This window comes from Protopterus annectens, chromosome 7.part0 (assembly GCF_019279795.1).
Source record: "Protopterus annectens isolate FY-2018-M chromosome 7.part0, PAN1.0, whole genome shotgun sequence".
In the NCBI taxonomy this organism is placed as follows: Eukaryota; Metazoa; Chordata; order Ceratodontiformes; family Protopteridae; genus Protopterus; species Protopterus annectens.
This window is the reverse complement of record NC_056739.1, coordinates 401,177,896-401,194,810: the sequence shown is the minus strand read 5'-3', so window position 1 is coordinate 401,194,810 and position 16,915 is coordinate 401,177,896. Positions and strand designations below refer to the sequence as shown.

The 16,915-nt window shown below is 44.0% G+C and overlaps 1 protein-coding gene across 1 annotated transcript in view; it reads right to left on the bottom strand.

Moving 5' to 3' along the window:
* The window catches only part of RAP1A (RAP1A, member of RAS oncogene family), a gene marked incomplete in the record, with an annotated part of 951,057 nt that overhangs the window by 500,300 nt on the left and 433,842 nt on the right, over positions 1 to 16,915 (bottom strand).

The following is a 16,915-nucleotide window of genomic DNA, read 5'->3' as shown; positions in this document are numbered from 1 at the left end:
GGACAGTTCCTGCTAAATCTGGGTGGCTGTACCTGTAAGAAATCCTTTACCGTTTGCATAGATTTAGGTTTGTCCTCCATTTTCTTCAACACCTCCTCTGCTTTAACACCAAATAAGGTATCATGCTGTAAAGGAGCATCTAATAATTTTGCTTTAACATGATCAGGCAGATCCTGTTCCTTTAACCAAGCATGCCTCCTAATGACAGAACCTGTAACTGCAGCCCTGCAAGAGGCCTCCAGAGAATCAAAACCACATTGCAATGTATGCTTTTCCCACTTGTTCGGTTGCATGCAATAAATCCAGCATTTCCTTATTTTCGGCACAAACAGAATTTGACAACATTTTCTGTTTTAACAGTGGCATTAAGTATTGATGATATTTAAGCATATGAAATTGACAATTTAAAGCCCTCACAGCCAAAGTAGCAGAAGTGCAAACCTTTTTTCCCCATCTGTCCAGTGCCCTTGAATCTCTATCAGAGGGGATAGGGTCTTTTGCAGTAGAAGCCTTGACCCCTTTGGGACCTTGAGAAATAGTTTCTGGGTCAGCAGCAGGGATTTTATACAGATGTGAATCTATAACCCTGTAGTATCTGTCTGGTTTAACAGGGGCAGGAGGTAAAGAGTCAGGAGAAAGTCTGGACTCTGAAAATACATCATCTACAATGTCTAACACAGGAGGAATAGCTAAATACCTGTGCTGAGGAAGTAAAATAAAATCTCCACGTCTTTTCTTAGATTCTGAGTAGTCTTGGCTCTCCCAGTGGAAGTGCTCCCTCATGGTATGCAGGGTTTCCCCAAAAGAATAATCCCCAGGCAGTGAGGCTGAAGAGATAGATTCTTCAGCATCAGAATCCTCGTAAGGAGGAAGAGAGTATTCCTGTTCAGAAGAGGAGTCAGAGGAAATGGAAACCTGATCTGAAGATTCATATTCCATCTCTTGCCTAGGCCTCTTGTCAGGAGGGGGATGGGAACCCCTGATCAAGGTAATTAGGTCTTCGGCCATTTTGAGCATCTATTTTTTTAGGCATGGTAGTCTGTCCAGGAGAATGCTGTACTGGTTTCTTTGTCTTTAATACTGCTTTAGTCTTTGCTTTGGAAGCTAAAGTACGCTTTACATATAACTGTGTAGGTCTGAAAAATCCCTCAGAAGCCGATGCCTGCTCAGCGGCTCTGGACCCATCTGAGGGAATAGTTCCTGTGAGTCCAATACCTTGAGTATCCAGAGGCCTAGCTGGCTCCACGTGGGAGTCGTCAGCCATCTGTGGCTCTGAGGTAGCGGCGCCAGGGGCTGCAAAAACACCTCACTGAGAACCGGCGACTGGCTTAGTGGAAGCCTCGTCGGTTTTGGACCTTGGATGCCTGTCCTTTTCTTTTTCTTTGCGTTTTTTATAAACTCCGGTCGTCGGCTGTTCCGATGGCATTATATAATTGAATCTTCAGCCAAAGTAATGAAAGGCAAAATCGAACAGACACTTAATAGTGCGTTGGTTAAATCTAGCACAAAACCGACAGCTAGTAACGCTGTGATCAGGGCCTAGGCAAGGAATACAGTAAGAATGAAAATCCTTATGAGGTATTTGCTTCTCACAAGAAATATAATTGTTAACTTTTTCTGACATCGGTCTGGAGCAAGAAAAAAATTTCCCCAACGGGGTACTTAGCTTTAATGAAGACTTCGGATCTGAAATTCGCTTTTGAAAATCTCAGGAGTTGGCCGACCGGCACTCGTGAACTGCTTTTGCTTCGGGCACCGCGCGGCAGGAAAGACTGAAGAAAATGGCGTCGGCTGCATCTTTTATACCCCTGACACACTGACAGCAACCAACACCGGACCTAATCTTTGGAATTCAGGCTGATTGCAGGTAGCCTGCCAGCAAGATAACCCAAGTTTAATGACTGCAACAGTGAAACACGAACATCTGGGAAGGACCACTGAATTATCATAAAGAGAAAACCCTCATTCCCAAACAGATGATGGCACCACTCCTGGTTAGATCACTTCTAGTCCCCTAGAAGGGCAAACAGACTGCATGGCTCTTACCCCAGGAGGAATGAATAATATAATCCAACTGAACAATCAGGAGGAAGCTCAACACTTAGTGGGAGACCACAGCAAAAAAAAAGTATTGTAGCCACTCTTGCTCAGTATTGATCTCGCATCTTCCCTTACCAGTAAGGCATTCGGCCCCAGTATTTACTATTGTGGCCTGCAAAGTGAGAAAGACAGTATGTGGCATTTAATGTATAAAAATATACTTTTGAATTAGAGGAATAAAAGGATAAGAGTATCATTATGAAAGGCCGAATGATGAGACATCTGGACATAACTGTCACATTTAACTGAAATCATATTATAATGTATAGTAGCACAAGTCAGTAGGAAATGCCAAGACAGTACTGTTGCACACTACGACATAATAACCTAATACCCCTGGTTACAAAATGCTGACACCAGCAATTAATCTAATATGTCTTCCTTTCTGAAGGTGAAAAGGATTTGAACAAGAAAGACGTCAAATTAAAAAAAAAAAAAAAGACAGACATCAAATTAATTAAAATAGCAAGATGGGAGAAGAAATTGGAAATAACCAATGGGAGCACAAGGAAAGGCTCAGAGTACTCAATATAAATAGCTACAGAGAAAGTAAAAAGGGTAGTCAGATGAAAAAAAAATGTTTTTGAGTGAAAATAGTACAGCCCTAAATTGCATGTTTGGTGGGAACAGCAAAGTACATCACTACTGAGGAGTTAAAAACAGCTCGAATAAATGAGGAAAAGGTGAAGTAACTGCACAAGGCCAGATGTACAATTCACGTGAACTTAAATATTCAAAAGTAATCACCTATCAAAATGTAAAACGATATGCATAGGCAAAAGGATGCCTACAGAGGAAGAACCTCTCACAGGTTCATCTGCTTTGATCCTAGAAGCATAGCACTGCATCCCTTTAATATCCCCCAAAGGATGTCCATGGTCATTTAAGCTGCAAGAAGCACAGACATGGTTTGTGACAGCATGACAACCATACAGAAAAAGTACAGTTGTATACACTTATCATAAATGTAGATGTTAGAGTGTATTCACTGTTGCAGTCATCACACTTGGGTTATCTGCCTGCAGGTAGCCCTCAGTCAGCCCAAATACCAGAGTTTTAATATTTCTGCGTCGGATGCTTTCGCTTCTTCCATGACGTCAGGTCGTCAAGGGTATAAGAACAGGCAGTCGATGCCATTACATCAGTTTTTCTTGCCCCTAATGTCAGGATCCCCCAAATAGGGAGCTAGTATATGGTGTGGAAACCACCACCATTAAAAAGTAAATACCAATACCATTAGAAATAGCCATAGAGAGGAGAGATAGAAAGACAGAGAAAACCAGGGGGCTGGAGGGAGGGAAACCAGGACTGCAACAGTGAATACACTCGAACATCTACATTTATGGTAAGTGTACACAACTGTACTAATGTTCTTCGTGTTTCACTGTTTCAGTCATCACACTTGGGTTGATTCACAAAGCTGAGGAAGGGTGGAGGCAGTCAAGAAAAGTTAGGGCTGGCTAGTAGGCCCTGCAAGACTGCTGTAGCAAATCCTACCCTGGATTTGGAAAAGATAGGTAAGTGGCAATGCTTGGTGAAGGTGTGTACAGAACTCCAGGTTGTAGCTTCCAGAATGTTCCTGGTAGTGACTCCCCTGAGAAATGCTGTAGAGGTAGACGTAGCCCTAATGGAATGTGTTCTGACCCCCTGAGGGTTTGATTTTCCATGGTGCTTGTAGCAGAAATGAATGCAGTGTGCTATCCATTTGGAAATGGTTTGTTTAGAATGGCCTTGCACTCTACCCCTGCTGCAAAGCTGACTAGCAGCTGGTCAGATTTTCTGAAAGGCTTAGACCTATCAAGGTAGAACCTGAGCTGTCTGTGCATGTCCAAAGAGTGCAGGATCCTTTCCCCTTAACTCTGAGGGTTAGGGAAGAAGGTTGGCAAATGGATGGATTGGTTTAGGGCCACACTGGACACCACCTTAGGCATAAAGGACTGGTTAGTCCTGAGGGAAACCAAGTCAGCATGGAAGATAATAAAGGGTTCCACCACCATCAGTGCCTGTAGCTCAGACACTCTTCTAGCTGAAGTGATGGCTAGAAGCAAGGCTGTTTTCCAAGAGAGGAATTTTAACTCTGCTGAAGCAGTGGGTTCAAAAGGGGGAAGCGTGAGCTTTTCCAGTACAAAGCTAAGGTCCCAAGCAGGGGTGGGTGATCTCCTTGGGGGCCTTAAGTTGTTGGATCCTCTCAGGAAGTTTGATGAGAGGGTGAGAAAATAGAGGTGGCTCAGTATTTTAATGAGCCGAAATGGCAGAGGAGTGAATCTTAATGGAGAAGGATAGGCCTCTGTGGAGTAGCTCTGCTAGGTAGGTAATCCACGATTAGAGGCAAGAAGGGCACTGCTGTGTCCCTTCCTTTAGACTGAACCAAAGAACAATACCTTTTCCATTTTTACACATAGGATTTCCTAGTACTAGGCCTTCTGGCTTCAAGAATGACGTCCGGCACCTGTTTACTAAGGGTTGTTGGTGTAGTATTTAAGGACTAAGCCAGGCTGAAAGACAGGGTTTGCAATTGTGGATGCAAAATCTGTCCCTCTTGCTTTGTGTCAGCAGAGTAGGGGTCTGGTGTAGGTGCCAGGGTGGCACCGTTGTCAGGCTGCGCAGGAGTGGGTGCCAGTGCTGGCGTAGCCAGTCCAGGGCAATCAGAATTGTCCTTGACCTGTCTTCTTTTACCTTGAGTAGTACTCTTGTAAGAAGGAGCAGAGAGGGAAAGACCTAGATTGAGAGGTTTTCCCATTGAAAGGATAGGGCATCCACCTTCCAGGCCTTGCTGTTAGGGTTCCTGGTGCAGAATTTGCTTAACTGGTGGTTGTGGGGGGAGGCAAAGAGATCCACCACTGGGGTCACCCACCTCTGGATCAGAAGGTTGAAGGTGCTGGGCTCCAATTTCCACTTGTGTGGGTCTAGAAGATTTCTGCATAAGTCATCTGCCAGTGAATTTTGTTTGCCTGCCAGGAACTGAGCTTGTTGATGGACCTGGTTGTCCAAAGCTGTGCTCCACAGAGTCATGGCTAACCTGCAGAGTGGGTAAGAATGGGTTCCCCCCCCGCTAATGTACCACATAACTGTGGAGTTGTCTGTTTTTATCAGCAGTTGTCCTGGAAGGATTAGGTATCTGAAAGCTGTCAGAGCATCCTGTACAGCTTAGCATCTCCTTTTGGCTGATGTGCAGGAGAATTTGGCTTGGGCTCCAGCAGCCCTGAATGCATTTGCCAGTTATGTGGGCCCCCCCATGCATAGTCTGATGAGTCTGTGGTCAGGGTTTGGGTGGCATTGGGTAGTGTAAAATGCAGTCCCTTGTTGTTGTTGCATGCTTCTGCCCACCAAAGGAACACTGCCCTCAGACAAGGTATGATAGGAATGACTGTTTCCAGGTCCTGAGAATGTCGGCACCAAAGACTTTTTAAGTACCATTGAAGTTTCCTCATATGCAGTCTTGCATATGGAATTTGCAGAATACACGAGGCCTTGAACCCTAGGGCTTGCAGTATTTTTCTTGTAGTTAGCTGGGTTCTGGTGGCCATTTGTTTGAAGTAGCTTGTCAGATAGCATTTCTCACTTCAGAAAAACAGGTCTATCTGGGAAACTGTGCCCAAGCTTGCGCCCAGGAATACAATATTTTGACTGGGTATCAGTTGTGATTACTTTTCGTTGATGGTGTACCCCAATGAAGTGAGAAGTCTTTTTACAAATGCCAGGTGTTGAAGAAGCAATTCCTGGCTGTTCGCCTGAATCAGGCAGTCATCCAAGTATGGGTAAATTTGGATATTTCTCTGCCTGCAGTATGCAATGGCTGGAGCCAGGCACTTTGTGAATACCCTGGGAGCAGTAGATGAGCCAAAGGGAAGTGCACAGAACTGATGATGCATAGATCCTTCCCTGAAGCGTAGATAGTTCCTGCATGATTTCCTGATGGGGATGTGCAGATAAGCTTCTTTTAAGTCTAGGGTGACGAACCAGGCATTGTTGGCTAGCATGGGGAGAAGCTGTTGCAGGGTAAGCATCTTGAATTTTGGGACCACCAGGAAGGTGTTGAGAATTGAAAGAACAAGGATTGGGCGTCAGGGGCCCTCTTTCCTGGGTACCAGGAATAGTCTGGAGTAGAAACCCTGACCACTTTGTTCTACTGGAACTGGCTGAATAGCTCTGATGTTGAGCAGGGAAAGAGCTTGGTTTTGCGCCTCTGCCCACTGGTTTGGAGGAAGGTCTAGAAACCCGCTTAGGGTTGGCAGTGAATGGAAATAAAATTTGTACCCCTGGGATGCAATGTTGAGGACCCATCAGTCTTGAGTGATGGACATCCAGTTTTTCCCATGAAGGGCAAGCTTTCTTCCTAGGGGCACAAGCAATTGGGCAGGGCTGGGAAGTAGAGTTGAGAAGTCATTCTGAACTTTTCCCATAGGGAGGTGGCTTTGTTACCTAAAGGTCTTAATACAGATTGTTGCTGGAGAAGTGTGATGTAAAGTGAATAATAGAATTTTATTGGTTGGTTGATAAATTGTTTTATTGATTTGTGGATTGATGGGATTATAAAATATGTATCAGGTGCACTTGGCGTCACTCCTTGAAGGCTTACTGTAGCCGAGGCACTAGAGTGTATCGAATAAACCATTGGATTTTACTGGTTTTGTTGTTGCTAGGTGGCTTACCACTCCCTGTTTTAGGGGTGGGTGCACTCCATTGCTTAGATCTCTGCATACCTTGAGACTGTAGTCTGGGTGGTCCATTTCCCCTGGGTCTTGTTTGGGAAGGCCTGAAGGAGGCTGGAAAGGACCAGTGTTTTGAAGGGCAATGCCTAATGAATTGAGGTGGTTGCACTTGTAAGAATTCTTTAACAGTTTGCATAGATTTAGCTTTTTCTTCCATCTTTAAGAACAACTTCTGCTTTGGTGCCAAGCAAAACGTCCTTATTTAAAGGAGCTTCTAGTAATTTGGATTTGACATGATATGGAAAGGTCTGCTCCTTGAGCCAAGCATGTCTTCTCAGTACAGAGCCAGTGACTGCAGCCCTACAAGATGCTTCCAGGGCATCAAAGCCACACTGCAAAGTATGCTTACTAACTTGGTATGCAGAATCCATAAGCTCTAGCAAATCTTTATTTTCTGCACAATCTGGAAATATTACCATTTTTTTGTTTAATGAACTCCATAATAAGTTGCTGGTACTTCAGCATGTAAAACTGGCAATTCAATGCCCTGATAGCAAGAGTTGCAGAGGTATATCTTACCGCATCTGTCTAAAGCTCTGGAATCCCTGTCCAAAGGGGTATGATTTTTGGCTGTAGTAGCCTTAATACTTTTAGGTCCCTGGGAAATGATTACTGGATCAGCAGTAGGATTCTTGAAAAGAAACTTGTAGGAATCAGGTACTCGGTAGTACCGGTCAGGTTTCCTGGCCGGAGGTAAGGTGTCTGGAGTAAGACTGGATTCCATGAAAACATCATCCACAACATCCAGGACAGGTGGAATAGCTAAAGGCCTGTGCTGAGGTAGCTCTAAAAATTCTCTGAGTCTCTTTTTGGATTGAGGATAGTCTTGGCATTCCCAATGTAAATGCTCTCAAAGTATGCAAGGTTTCATCAAATGAGAAATCCTCTGGAAGGGAGGCAGAGGGAATGGATTCCTCTGCATCTGAACCCTCATAGGCTGATAAGGGCATGTCCTGATAATCAGAAAGGTCAGAGTCGTCGGACTCCTAGTCTGTAGAATCTGAAGGCAACTGAATTCTTTGTCTCTTAGCAGGGGAAGCCTGGCTTCTCCTAATTAGCATTATAAGGTCTTCAGCCATTCTAAGCATTTGTTTTTGTGGTATGGGGGCCTGAGCATGCACTTTGGTTGTGGGTTGTCTAGACGTAGTGCATACTCTGGGCCTAAGAAACTATGTAGTTTTGGTTAAAAAAAAGGTCGGTTTGATTTGAACATCGGTAAGTCAACACACACCCTCAGAAGCCCGTGGCTGCACAGCGGCTCCGGACCCATCCAAGGCAGAGACATAGTACAGTTGTGTACACTTACCTCAAATGTAGGTGTTAGAGTGTATTCATTGTTACAGTCATCACACTTGGGTTATCTGCCTGCAGGTAACCCTCAGTCGGCCCAAATACCAGAGTCTTGGGATTTCTGCATCGGATGCTGTTGCCTCTTCCATGACGTCAGGGGTATAAAATATGCAGCAGACACCATTACATCAGTTTTTCTTGCCCCAAATATCAGGAGTCCCCAAAATAGGAAGCAATTACATTGTATGGAACACCTCCAGTAAAAAGTAAACACCATAGCCATAAGATATGGCCAAAAGGAGGATAGGTTTAAAGCATAGAAGAGTCATGGGAGCTGGAAGGAAGGTAACCAGGACTGCAACAGTGAATACACTTGAACATCTACATTTATGGTAGGTGCACACAACTGTACCATGTTCTTCGTGTTTCACAGTTGCAGTCAGCACACTTGGGTTGATTCCCAAAGCTGAGGAAGGGTGGAGGCAGTCAAGAAATAATACGGCTGGCTAGCAGGCCTTGTAAAACTGCTGTGGCAAATCCAGCTCTGGATTTAGAAAAGACAGATAAGTGGTAATTCTTGGTGAAGGTGTGTACACAACTCCAGGTTGCAGCTTCCAAGATGTCCCCAAGAAATGCTGTAGAGGTTGAAGTAGCTCTAGTGGAATGTGTTCTGATCCCCTGTGGGGTAGGTTTTTCCACAATGCTTGTAGCAGAAATGGATGTAGTATGCTATCCATTTGGAAATAGTTTGCTTTGAAATGGCCTTGTTCTCTGCCACTGTAGCAAAGCTGACTTAGCAGCTGGTCAGATTTTCAGAAAGGCTTAGTCCCTGTCAAGGTAGAACCAGAGTTGTCTGTGCACGTCCAAGGAGTGCAGGATCTTTTCCCCTTTATCCTGAGAATTAGGGAAAAAGGTTGGTAAATGGATAGATTGGTTTAGAGCCACATTGGATACCCACCTTGGGCATAAAAGACAGGTTAGTCCCGAGGGAAACCCTGTCAGCATGAAAAATAATGAAGGGTTCCACAGCCATTAGTGCCTGTAATTCAGACACTCTTCTTGCTGAAGTGATGGCTAGAAGTAAGGCTGTTTTCCAAAAGAGGAATTTTAACTGAGCTGTAGCAGCAGGCTCAAAAGGGGGGGGAAGCATGAGCTTCTATAGTACGAAGAGAAGGTCCCAGGCAGGGGTGGGCCCTCTCCTAGAGGGTCTTAAATTGTTAGCTCCTCTCAGGAACTGTTTGACCAGAGGGTGAGAAAAGAGAGAAAAGCTCAGTATTATAATGAGCTGAGATGGCCGAGGCATGAATCTTAATAGAAGATAAGGATAGGTATTTGTGGAGCAGCTCTGCAAGGTAATCTAGGATTTGAGGTAAGGTGGGCACCGCTGTGTCCTTTCCTTGAGACTGGCTCCAAGAACAGTATCTTCCATTTTTCTGAATAGGATTTCCTAGTACTAGGTCATCTGGCCTCAAGGATGATGTCCAGCACCTGTTTGCTGGGGGTTGTTGGTAGAGAATTCAGGGAATAAGCCAGGCTGCAAGGTTCAGAGTTTGCAGCCGAGGATGTAAAATCTATCCCTCCTGCTGGGACAGCAGGGAGGGGGTCTGATGTAGGTGCCAGGGTGGCACTGCTGCCAGACTGCATAGGAGTGGGTACCAGTGCTGGCAGGGCCAGTCCGGAGCAATAAGGATTGTCCTTAGTTTGTCCAGTTTGATCTTGAGTAGTACTTTTGAGAGGAAGGGCAAATGGAGAAAGGCATAAATTGAGAGGTTTTCCCATGTAAAGGAAAGAGTATCCACTTTCCATGCTTGTCTGTGTGGATTTCTGGTGCAAAATTTGGTCAATTTATGGTTTTGGGGGGAGGCAAAGAGGTCCACCTCTGGTGTCCCCCACCTGTGGGTTAGAAGTTTGAATGAGTTGTGTTCCAGTTTCCACTTATGTGGGTCCAATAAATTTCTGCTCAAGTCATCTGCTAGTGAAGTTTGTTTGATTGGCAGGAATTGAGCTTGCAGGTACACTTGGTTGCTCAAGGCTGTGTTCCACAGGGCCATGGCTAACCTGCAAAGTGGGTAGGAATGAGTTCCCCCTGCTTGTTTATGTACCACATAACTGTGGTGTTGTCTGTCTTCATCAAAAGTTCTCCTGGAAGGATAAGGTTTTTGAAGGTTGTCAGAGCATTCTGTACAGCTAACATTTCTTTTTGATTGATATGTAGGTGAATTTGTCCTGGGCTCCATTTGCCTTGAATGCATCTGCCAGCCATGGGAGCCCCCCCATGCATAGTCTGAGGAGTCTGTTGTCAGGGTTTGGGCGGTGAGGGCTTGAGTGAAAGGGAGTCTCTTGCTGTGGTTGCAAGCTTCTGCCCACCAAAGGAACTCTGCCCTTACACAAGGAATGATAGGAATAATTGTTTCCGGGTCCTGAGAATGTTGACACCAGAGACTTTTCAAGTACCACTGAAGTTTCCTCATACGCAGTCTTGCATATGGAATTAGTAGATCACATGAGGCCATGAACCCTAGGGCTTGCAGTATTTTTCTTGCAGACAGCTGAGTTCTGGTGGCCATTCGTTTGAAGTAGTTTGTCAAATAAACCTGCTTTTCTGGAGTAAGGAATGCCATCTAGGAAGTTGTGTTCAAGCTTGCTCCCAAGAATACAATCTTTTGGCTGGGCACCAGATGTGATTTCTTTTTGTTAATGGTGTACCCCAGAGAAGTTAGAAGTCTCTTTACAAATGCAAGGTGCTTAAGTAGCAATTCCGGACTGCCCGCCCGAATCAGGCAACCGTCCAAGTATGGATAAATTTGAATATTTCTCTACCTGCAGTATGCAATGGCTGGAGCCAGGCATTTTGTGAATACCCTGGGCGTAGTAGATAAGCCAAAGGGAAGTGCAGAGAACTGATAGTGCATAGAGCCTGCCCTGAAATGTAGATATTTCCTGCAAGATACCCTTATGGGGATGTGCAGATAAACTTTTTAGGTCTAGGGTGAGTAGCCAGGAGTCCTTGGCTAGCATAGGAAGCAGCTGTTTAGTGTAAGCATTTTGAATTTTAGGACCACCAGGAAGGTGTTGAGAATGGACAGGTCCAGGATAGGATGCCAAGAGCCCTCTTTTCTGGGCACCAGGAACAGTCGGGAGTAGAAACCCTGACCTCTTCCTCCACTGGAACAGGATGAATAGCCCTGGTACTGAGAAGAGAAAGTAACTACTTGTGAGCCTCTACCAACTGGTATGGAGGAAGGTCTGGCAGCTCACTTGGGGTTGGCAGTGAGTGGAAGTAGAATCTGTATCCCTGGGATACAGTGTTTAGAACCCATCGGTCGGTCCTGGGTAATGGACATCCAGTTTTAAGCATGCAGCCCAAGTTTTCCTCCTCGGGGTGCAAGTACTTATGGCATGGCTGGAAAGGATGATAGACAAGTCACTGTGATTTTTTTCCGTAAGGGGGTGGCTTACCACTCCCTGTTTTTGAGGGGGGAGCACTCCATTGTTTAGATCTCTGCATACCCTGAGACTGTAGCCTTGGTGGTCTGTTGCCCCTGGGTTTGGGCTGAGAAGACCTGGTAGGGACTGGAAAGGATCAGTTTTTAGAAGGCCAATGCCTACTGAATCTGGGTGGCTGTACCTGTAAGAAATCTAAGTCTGCATAGATTTAGCTTTTTCCTCCATCTTTTTAAGAACCTCTTCTGCTTTTGTGCCAAAACAAACATTCCTGGTTTAATGGAGCATCTAGTAATTTTGTTTTGCCACGGTCTGGCAAGATTTGTTCCTGCAGCCAAGCATGCCTTCTCAGTACAGACCCAGTGACGGCAGCCCTGCAAGATGCTTCTAAGGCATCAAAACCACACTGCAAAGTATGTTTATTGACTTGGTTTGCAGAATGCAATAACTCCTGTAAATCTTTATTTTTTGCAAAATCTGGAAGCAACAACATTTTTTGTTTAATTAGTTCAATAATATGCTGCTGGTACTTTAACATGTGAAACTGGCAATTTAAAGCCCTGATGGCAAGAGTTGCAGAGGTACATACCTTCTTGCCCAATCTGTCTAGAGCCCTCAAATCCCTGTCTTAAGGGGTAGGATTTTTGGCTGTAGTAGCCTTAATACCTTTAGATTCCTGGGAAATGGTCTCTGGATCTGCAGTGAGATTCTTAGATACATTTGTGAGAGTCGGGTACCCTGTAGTACCGGTCAGGCTTTCTAAGAGCTTGTGGTAAAGTATCATGAGCAAGACTGGACTCCATGAAAACCTCATCTACAATATCCAGAACAGGGGGTGTAGCTAGAGCCCTGTGCTGTGGCAAGTCTAAAAATTCTCTGAGTCTCTTCTTGGACTGTGGGTAGTCCTGGCATTCCCAGCGGAAATGCTCTAAGGTATGTAAGGTTTCACCTCTGGAGGGGAGGCACAGGGAAGGGAATCCTCTGCATCTGAATCCTCATAAGTAAATAAGGTATGTCCTGGCAATCAGAGGGGTCGGAGTCCTTGGACTCATGGTCTGTTGAATCAGAAGGGAAATCAATTCTTTGTCTTTTAGAGGGGGAAGGCTGGCTTTCCCTGATGAGAGTTAAAAGATCTTCAGCCATTCTAAGCATTTGTTTCTGTGGCATGGGAGGTTGAGCATGCACTTTGGTCGTCTGTTTTCTAGGCATAGTGCGAACTCTGGGCCTGAGAAACTCGGCCGTTTTAGTCTGAAACAAAGTAGTAGGTTTAATATGAACATCGGAAGGTCAGAATGCACCCTCAGAAGCCAGTGCCTGCACAGCGGCTCCGGACCCATAGAAGGTAGAGACATCCGCAGGTTCCATAATCGAAGATGCATCTCGCGGCATACCGGACTCCGAATGCGTCTCAGCAGAAGCCCAAGAATCTGTGGAAGTGGGTATCAGGGGCTGCAAAGTCTCCTCACTGAGTACCGGCGGACTGGTGACTAGCTTAACAGAAGCGTCGTCGGCAGTTTTGGACCTATGCGGTCTGGCTCGGTCTTCATTCTTACTTTTTTTTCAGAAGATCGGTAGTCGGATGGCTTACAGAAGCCATTCCAGAATACGGAGAATGAGAGTGAAAGAATTTAGCAACAAAAATAGCCCGACGAATAGTCCGGGCATTAAACAAGGCACAAAACCGACAGCGAGGAACGTCGTGGTCTGGGCCTAAACAGGTGATGCAGTAAGAATGAAAATCTCTGAGGTATTTGCTTTCCACAGGCAAGACAATTAACTTTTTCTGACATCGGTTAGAGCAAAAAAAAAGAATCTCCAATGCGGTACTTAGCTTTAGAAGGCTTCAGGTTTGAAACTCGAAAAATGAAAATTTCAGGTAGTGGCTGACCGGCACTTGCGAACTGCTTCTGCTTTGGGCTCCCGCACGGCAAGAAAAGTTGATGTAATGGTGTCAGCTGCATGTTTTATACCCCTGACAACCTGACGTCATGGAAGAGGCAACAGCATCAGACGCAGCAATCCCAAGACTCAGGTATTCGGGCCGACTGAGGGCTACCTGCAGGCAGATAACCCAAGTGTAATGACTGCAACAGTGAAACACTAAGAACATCCGCTGGTTCCACAGTCGAAGTAGCATCTCGCATCATACCGGACTCAGAATGGGTCTAGCAGAGGCCTACAAATCCACAGAAGTGGGCATCAGGGGCTGACGCCTCACTGAGTACCGTCGGACTGGCGACTAGCTTAACTGAAGAGTCAGTGGCAGTTTTGGACCTATGCGGTCTGTCCCTGTCTTTATCCTTACGTTTTTTCGAAAGATCGATAGTCTGATGGTTTACCGAAGCCATCTCGGAATATGGAGATAGGGAGCAAAAGAATTTAGCAACAAAAATAGCCCGACTATGAATGGTTCAGGCGTTAAACAAGGCAAAAAACCAACAGTGAGGGACTCTGTGGTCTGGGCCTAAACAGGTGATTCTGTAAGAATTAAAATCTCTGAGGTAATTTGCTTTCCACAGGCAAGACAATTGTTAAGTTTTTCTGGCATCAGTTAGAGCAAGAAAAAAGGATGCCCAACGGGGTACTTAGCTTTAGAAGACATCAGGATTATCAACTCGAAAAACGAAAACTTCAGGTAGCAGTTGACCGGCACTTGCGAACTGCTTCTGCTTCGGACTCCTCCTCGGCAAGGAATACTAATGTAATGGCAACGGCTGCCTGTGTTTATACCCCTGACTACTTGACGTTATGGAAGAAGCGACAGCATCTGACGCAGAAATTCTAAGACTCTGGTATTCGGGCCAAATGAGGGCTACCTGCAGGCAGATAACCCAAGTGTGATGACTGCAACAGTGAAACATCAGTGTTTTAAGCAGAACACTGGCCTTAAAAATCAGAGTAATTAACCTTAACCATACTCATCACACAGCTTGCTGGCAAACAAACACATGAAAAGAACTACATGCTGCAAGCTTTATTTTATACACACATGCATAACATACACACACGCACTCACTTCTGTCATATGGAAAAATTGGTGGATTCAATTACGGAGCAATTCTATGCAAGAAGTACAAACACATGCCAAAAGACTACCTGTACTCTTCCCAGAAGGCACAAACTGGAGAGGAAAAAAATACAGCAACAGTTTGAAGATACGTTTTTTTTTTTGCTTTTCTTGGTTTAATTTCTCCAAGTCTTTTGGGTTTCTAATACCATAACAGGAATGGACCCCATTCCTAAGTCAAAGTATGATTAAAGCTCATGAAATCAGTATTCTTTCAGTCTTTAATGTTAGCCAAAAGTGCTCTTCACAGCACTTGCAATGTGCCCAGAACTGACTCCTCCTACAATTCATATAGAGAGTTACATACATCGGCAGCATATCTAAATAATCGTGGTATTTTATGACTTCATGTCTCTCTGTATACAAGACACTAATCATTGGGTATTATAGCTATTTCAATGATTAATGCTACTTTTGTCTTCTTTTCATGGACTACTATATCTGTTTTTCTCATCTATTTTCTATACTGTTGATAATGGGTAATCCCATGCAATAGAAGCTTCATCATTCTCTACAATTCTAATGTTTGCACAATCCTCAATGCAACAGTCTTGCCACATTACTATGGCTTTCAGTATACAAGCCCTCTGCCATTAGTGTATCACACCCAGCAACAAGATATGCAACTGTTTCCAGTTCCGTTTTACAGAATTTACGTGCGTCTGTTTCTCCCACATGTTCAATGGACTTTGCAAACTAAGATATACATCCACTATCCTGGGTCACCAATATTAACCTTTCATCTTTTGGTTTAAATTCACCTCTCCTCAACAATTCCTGCATCAGATCGTAATTGACATGAGGTTGCTCCAGGAGTTTTCTGTACTTGCAACTATATTTCTGCATTTTTCACATTTCTTGCCTTCTCATCTGATCCTTCTCCTTATGTTCTTTAGTTTTTTTGGCACATTCAGTTGTTGCTTGAATTTGGTCTACTTATGGTTTAATTTCCTTTCCTGCTTGACACAGATATGCTTCTTTTAAACTAAGCAGGGAAGTCATCTTAGACTTGTTCTCCCCTAGGTTTTAACACTTTCACTAAGTTTGGATCTGGTGAAGTCAGCAGGTATGTATGCAGTCTTATAATTGCAGATCTATACACGTAACCAATTTTGAGGATATCCATACTCCTTCAGAACGAGGAATATATAATCTTGGTATACACACGGATTTTTACATATCATTCGATAAGCATGAAACATTTTTCTTTTTTTCCTGTTCAGCCTATCCAACACTGTTTGGGGCCAATCACCCCAAAACTGCAAGTTAGAACACAAAAAGCAAACTGGTTTACTGCTTGGACTGGATTCCTAGCTGTCACGGCTGTTTTCAATATTAATTTTAGTCTTCTAAAATATTTTTTTACTGAGTTTTATTCACATTTGTTCATGTTTTACTGCCGATCCTTCATCAATTCCCAAATATTTATCACTCCCTCCTGCTCAAGTTCCATTATATCACATTCCTGTCCTAAACTGATATTTTCTTGGTGCTGCACCTTTCCTGCTTTGAATGTTGCTTTTGCACATTTATCAAAATCAAATTACATTCTTGTACCATCACCTGAGAAAGGTTTGACCATTTCCAGTTGCGCTTTCAGCTCCTCATCTGATGAGCTATACAGTTTTAAATCATCCACAAAAAAGATTTTACACTTTGTTGCTTTCTGGGAGCCAAACTGTAACCATGAACTTATCTGTTTAAGGATACACTGGACACAACCACCACGATGTAATGGACCAAAATGTAATGAAATGTTGGTCCATTACATCGTGGTGATTGTGTCCAGTGTATCCTATTTGAGCATTCTTCTTTTTTGGGACGTATACCTTTGGATGGTAGCAGCATTTTGTTCCTCATCTGTTTAAGGGCAAGACTGAAGAGCAGCAGTGATGGAGAGTTACCCTGGAATATCCTCCACTGAATTTTTATCCCTAGAATAATAATTTGTCCTTTATCATGGGTTAGCTGCAAAGTGGCTTGCCACTATTTCATGGTCACTGTAATGTAATTGATCAATTTAGGGTGTATCGTATTCATCTGTAAGAACTCCTTTATCCATGAATGTGCTTCAGTTGAGTATCAGACGTCACTGAATCACCGTCAAGTATGTCCCTCACTGAGACATAAATGCACTGTGGCATTTGGTACCAAAGCTCAAACAAAACCCAAACCTATTTGAAAAGTATAAACATCAACTTACGGGAGGACTTTTACAGCAAATAATTAAAAATTCTTAAGGCTACAAACAGGCCTTGTAATTAAAGAAAAGCAATCTAAAGTAGGTTAACCAAAACAAAAG